The sequence below is a fragment of the Tiliqua scincoides genome, chromosome 1, assembly GCF_035046505.1.
Source record: "Tiliqua scincoides isolate rTilSci1 chromosome 1, rTilSci1.hap2, whole genome shotgun sequence".
NCBI lineage: Eukaryota > Metazoa > Chordata > Lepidosauria > Squamata > Scincidae > Tiliqua > Tiliqua scincoides.
In genome coordinates this window covers 226,521,482-226,527,941 of record NC_089821.1, presented here as the reverse complement: position 1 = coordinate 226,527,941, position 6,460 = coordinate 226,521,482, and positions in this window count along the sequence as shown.

The following is a 6,460-nucleotide window of genomic DNA, read 5'->3' as shown; positions in this document are numbered from 1 at the left end:
TAGGCACTCTGTCCTCCATTGTATCTGGTCACCATGCCCACTCTCCATTGAACCAGTTCAGCAACACTCTCCTCCCCTCCACATTTTCCTTTCCTCCCTCTTCTTCCCCACCCCTCTTTTTCCAATCCAGGGAGTGGGAGAGAAAACAGTGGGGCAAGTAGGTGAACAGAGTTGGGCACCCACCCCCTCCACTAATCTGATGCCTGAGGCAACCTCTTCACAGTTGGCCTCATGGATGAGCCATCACCAATAGTTAGAGATGTTTGTTTTTGGTGACTAAGGGCCAAATCCTATCCAATTTTCTAGCGCTGCTGTGCCAATGGACTATGCACTGCTTTCTGTTTTGGGGAGGCAGACACAGAGGCCTTCTCAAGATATGGGAACATTTGTTCCCTTACCTTGGGGCTGCATTGTGGCTCCACCGTGCTGGAAAGTTGGATAGGATTGGGCTCTAAGGCTACAATCCTGTCCACATTTTCCTGGGAGTAAATCTCATTGAACTCAGTGGGACTTACTTCTGAGTACACATGCATAGGCTTTAACTCTAAGATAAGAACAGCCCCACTGGATCAGGCCATAGGCCCATCTAGTCCAGCTTCCTGTATCTCACAGCGGCCCACCAAATGCCCCAGGGAGCACACCAGATAACAAGAGACCTCATCCTGGTGCCCTCCCTTGCATCTGGCATTCTGACATAGCCCATTTCTAAAATCAGGAGGTTGCGCATACACATCATGGCTTGTACCCCGTAATGGATTTTTCCTCCAGAAACTTGTCCAATCCCCTTTTAAAGGCGTCTAGGCTAGACGCCAGCACCACATCCTGTAGCAAGGAGTTCCACAGACCGACCACACGCTGAGTAAAGAAATATTTTCTTTTGTCTGTCCTAACCCGCCCAACACTCAATTTTAGTGGATGTCCCCTGGTTCTGGTATTATGTGAGAGTGTAAAGAGCATCTCCCTATCCACTCTGTCCATCCCCTGCATAATTTTGTATGTCTCAATCATGTCCCCCCTCAGGCGTCTCTTTTCTAGGCTGAAGAGGCTCAAACGCCCTAGCCTTTCCTCATAAGTAAGGTGCCCCAGCCCCGTAATCATCTTAGTCGCTCTCTTTTGCTCTCTTAGTTGCTCTCTTTTGCACCTTAAGATAGGTTTACATCCTCTTATTTAATGGGCTTACATCTGAGTAAAAATGTAAAAAAGAGTAAAACCCTTCTGAGTAAAAAAAGAACAAGGAAAAAAAAGTTCTGAGTAAAAAAGAACACCATTTTTAAACCACTACCACTACCAATAGTATCGATTATATCAATATAAGCCGACTAAACAATAGCCATTTTCAACCACTGTGCAAGGGCACGTTGGTGCGTTGTGAGCAGTCCACAGGTGTGCCACAGTAATTTGGGAGAAGGTCATTTATTACTAGGGCTAATGGGAATGTGAACCTCCCACTAGCAGAATGGTGTGCCTTGTCAATTGTCAAAAACCTGATGCCTTGACAATTTTAGTGCTTTGTCAGCATGCCCTAAGATTTAAAAGGTTGAAAAATTACTGAAACACATTGTGACAGATTCCACACACAGCTCAGCAACCTTTAATAATAATCAGCCTCATGTAAACTTTTACTCCTCTGTTCTCCACCACCTTCCCTTTAAATACTTTAGTTTAGCCCTTGTGTAATTGATGGATCATACTGACGAGCAGCACACATGGCTTGGTGTTTTAACTAGTAAAATAATTGTTTTACAAATCTATATTCAAATACATATTGACCATATGAATCAATTGACAGCATCATCTGGTCAACATCAGGCAGCAATTGTATTTAGAAGTAAGTCTCATTCAATACTCAGCAGTGGAACCAAGATCTGAGGCAGTGTCCAAAATTCTACCCTCCCCTTACCTGGTGATGTTCCAACCTCTGCTCCACCCTCTCCCTGAATTAAAAAGGAAGGCAAGGTCACTCTAGCCCACTACTCCATTCTCTTCTACACTTAGCCTTCAGCTCTGTGCTCCTCTTCCTTTTTCAATCAGAGTGGAAGAAAAGCAATGGATGCAATTGGGTTCATAATGGCCATCCCCTAAAAAACTGTTGCCTGAGGCAACCACTTCAGTGGTCTTCATGGATGGGCCAGCTTTGGGTGGGACTTACTTCAAAGTTTACAAACATGGGATGAGACTGCACCTCTCTTAGAATTGTGTTCTTCAGGAGGACAAGTACAAGAAAGGATTATTACATGAATTTTCCACCTTTCTTCTATCATGGTCCATGGGCTTTCTAGGTAGTCATCCATCTAGCCACTGACCAGATATAGGCCTGCTTAACTTCAGCAAGGTGGGCATAGCAGCAAATGCCCTTAGACCAACAGATAGGTAATACAATTTTTATTAAAGATTATTACAAGCATTAAGAAAACAAATACAAAAACAAGGAGAAGCAGATCAAAAATAAAACTAACCACCAGCAAACAGGAAAGAAGGTTTAAGAAAAGCCCTCCTAGATCAGGCCAAAGGCCCCTCTAGGCTAGCATCCTGTTTTCCAGGGGACCCACAAGCAGGAGGCATAGGCAGACTTCTCTCTCACCATCGCTCTTCTGCAACTGGTATTCAGAGGCATACTACCACTGAACCTGCAAGTAAGCACATCACCATCATAGTTTGTAGCCAGTGATGAATTTGTCCAATCACCTTTTCAAGGCCTCCAAACTAATGGCTGACACCACATCTTGTAGCAATGAATTCCACAAGCCATTTAGAGGAGGAGCAAGCGGCCTTCATAAATTTATTTGCTGGTCAGGTCAAAAGGCTGAGAGAACAAAAAGGCCTTTTGGTGGTGCTGAAACTCCAGCAGGGAAGGAGCCAGACAGATCTGCCAGAGCAATAAATTTCACAGCTTGGGTGCAGCACCAGGGAAGGGCCTCTCTCACATTCCCATCAACTGCACTTCTGATGGTTGCAGGGCATACACAGGGAGCAGAAGTCTACCAAGCACTGACAACATCTGCAGAAACACCTCAAGGTGTATTTGCCGTGCCTAGAACAGGACCAAGCCATCTGTTTAATACTGCACTGGTTTCCTTTCTCATGTGGTCATGTGAAGTGACTGACAACTTGATGTTTACTGAGAAACAAGCCCTATGCAATCATAGGAACATAAATACGAGGGTCGCCCAGAAAGTAATGCACCACATTTTTTTTTCTTCAACAATTATTTATTGAACACAATGAAACTTACACACAAGAAAGAATGATGTTTCTTCTACACTCCCTATTTTTCCATGTAATCTCCGTCCAGTTCTATGGCCTTCCTCCAGCGAGACACAAGGGCATGTATGCCCTGTCGGTACCACTCCTTGTTCTGGTCACAAAGCCATTTTTGCACTGTGCGAATCACCTCTTCGTCATCCTCAAAATGTCTTCCGCAAATGGCATCCTTTAATGGCCCAAACAAGTGGAAGTCTGAGGGAGCTAGGTCAGGGCTGTAGGATGGATGGGGTAATACAGTCCAACCCTGTTTAGTGATGTGTTCCAAAGTCCTCAAACCTGTGTGAGGCCGAGCGTTATCATGTTGAATCAAACATTCACCTGGGTTGTTATGGCGCCGAAGTCGCTGGAAGCGCTTCTTGAGTTTGGTTAATGTCTTCACATAAGCTTCAGAATGAATGGTGCTGCCTCTTGGCATCACATCAATGAGTATGACGCCCTCACAGTCCCAAAACACAGTGATCATGACCTTACCGGCGGAAGCAGTTGCTTTGAATTTTTTCTTCTGTGGAGATTGAGGATGACGCCATTCCATCGACTGTCGTTTTGTTTCGGGCTCAAAATGGTGAACCCAGGTTTCATCACCTGTCACAATCCTGGACAAGAACACTTCCCCCTCATCTTCAAAACGTTTCAGCAACTCAGAAGAAATGTTTTTTCTGAGAGATTTGTGGTCCACCATAAGACAGCGTGGAACCCATCGTGCACACACTTTTGAGTAATCAAGAGCACAGATGATTGCATCCACACTTCCTTTCTGATTGACAGCTTCGGCGCCAACTACCTAGTCGTTATGTGTCGGTCCTCGCGAATGAGCACATCAGCAAGCTGCATCGTCAGGTGTGACAGCCGTGGATGGCCGCCCCGAATGCTGCAAATCTTGGAGCTCTGCCGAACCGCCTTCTAATGGCCTCACCCTCTGTGCCCAGCAACTAACCGTACTTCTGTCGACTGCAGATTCTCCATAAACTGTACACAAACGTTTGTGAATGTTCCCAACAGTTTCTTTTTCCGCAGCGAGAAATTCAATGACGACACGCTGCTTGTAACGTACATCACTTACAGATGCCATTTCGAAACACTGCTGCAGCTACGCTATCTGTCTGAAGAAACCAGAAATTTGTGTGCACACTCCTGAAAATTCAAATAATGTATATCTAAAGTTTCGCATTCATACCATTACTGTAGGCTGAGAAAAAAAATGTGGCGCATTACTTTCTGGGCGACCCTTGTAATCTTAGTGCTCTGTTTTCCTAGTTCTTGTCAATCATGATTGTAGCATTTTGGTGCTACTTGAGGAGCAGCCTGAGATGCTGCGTTGGTGTGGCAGAAAAGCCATGGCAAGAATTAGACAACAGACACAGGTTTTAGAGAGGTTGAAAGTGCTGGAGGCAGGAGCAAGAATGAAATCAAGGGAGAAGTGAAGTGCTTTCTCCCAGCTCCTGACCCAGCTTTTTATTAAGTCTCACAACACATGATATAAGGCTATGTAGTTGGGAAATTTCCACAAAGATGCTACCTTTCATACCGGCTGTCCACTAGCTAGTTCTAGCTTCACCGCAAACACATTCCTAGATAAGATTCTTCTTCCTAGCATTCTGCTGCTCACAGGCACAGAGTTCAATGACCCAACATATTTTCAAGGGCAGTTGAGTGTGCCCAAACTGCGCAGGTGTGCCTGACTTGTCCTTGATGCCATATATGCTAAGACATCTTACCTCAGTGCCTGGGCATATAATACTACACATGATCAAAGTCTTTATATCGCTATAACTACTGGTTGACCATTGCTTTGTTAAGCCAATTCTTGGTTAATAGCCCAGATGGAGAGCAATTGCAAATGGTTAGGAGATAATGGTGAAACTCTCTGTGCAGAACCTCTCTCTGGGGATCTTATGTGGTGGGCTGCTCTTTGTAGGAGTCCCTGCTGTTTGTTTCCATTTATCTTCACAGACATTCTTGCTTCTGTAATTGCCATTTTATTTATCTAACTCATCTATAATCTTACCCTCCAAAGCTTAGGAAAGCTAACTGAGTAAAACAATCAAGGCAAACAAATCACAACCATTAAATAAAAACAAAAATCTAGAACTAGTAATTACCTGCACATTCTTTCACTGCTGTTTTTATTATTCTTTTCCCTTTTATTTTCCTTCCAAGGAAAAATTGTTTATTAGCACAAGCTAAGTAAAAGCCTTGCTAGTCTTTAAAATAAATGCAATCCAATACTTGGCAGGTCAGAATGACATGATCAGCTGCCAACAACTTTAAGAAGCCCTCTACGAATCCTTGAAGACTGGCTACCTCCCAGGAATACAGTGAGCAGATGCCAGAGAGGACAGAATTATTGTACTTTTAACAACTGTGCAGAAGAGGGAATTTTAACAGATACAGCCTGTCCCAATAAAATGTTGCAGGTCTGAGGGAAAAAAAAATTCCACCAAAATTCACTCCTCCTACTTGATTATTAGAGGTATAGGAGGATATCTGTCCTTGTTGTATCTACCCATGTCATTTTGCAGAAGGCATCTGATCACCCAGAAGGTAGACAGAAAACAAGAGTTTTGTTCTCATTAAACCATTTCTGCCCAATGTTGCACATGCGCAACAGGGACCAAATGTGTACACAAATGTGTGAGCCGTGCAGACATGGGTTAAGGTATGCTATTCTTAGGTGATAACATTCTGTTTCCATTAAGTGATCAATTGGATGATAGCTTCACATTACACAGTTACCATGAGATAACTACAATGATCAAATAATGAGATGACTGGCCCACCTCACCCCAGCACTGTCTGTTCTAGTGGCTGTCTGCTGGTGTTCTTTTTGCATCTTTTTAGATTGTGAGCCCTTTTGGGACAGGGGGCCATTTAGTTATTTGATTTTTCTCTGTAAACCGCTTTGTGAACTTTTAGTTGAAAAGCGGTATATAAATACTGTTAATAATAATAATAATGATTAGCGCCAGACAAACCTGCCCTCAAGAGAGGTCTCTTCCCAAGGATCCTCAAAACCTTTGAACACATGCTTTAATGGTATTACTGATCTGATCTAAAATCCACTAGACATTTTGACAGTCTGCCATGCCAAGACCATGTTTTCTGTCTGTCCAGTGGCTGGTTTTCTTCTCTTAGAAGGGGTGGAGTTCATTTCAATTCTGTGTAAAGCTTTGCATTCTGAACATTCTAATACAAACAT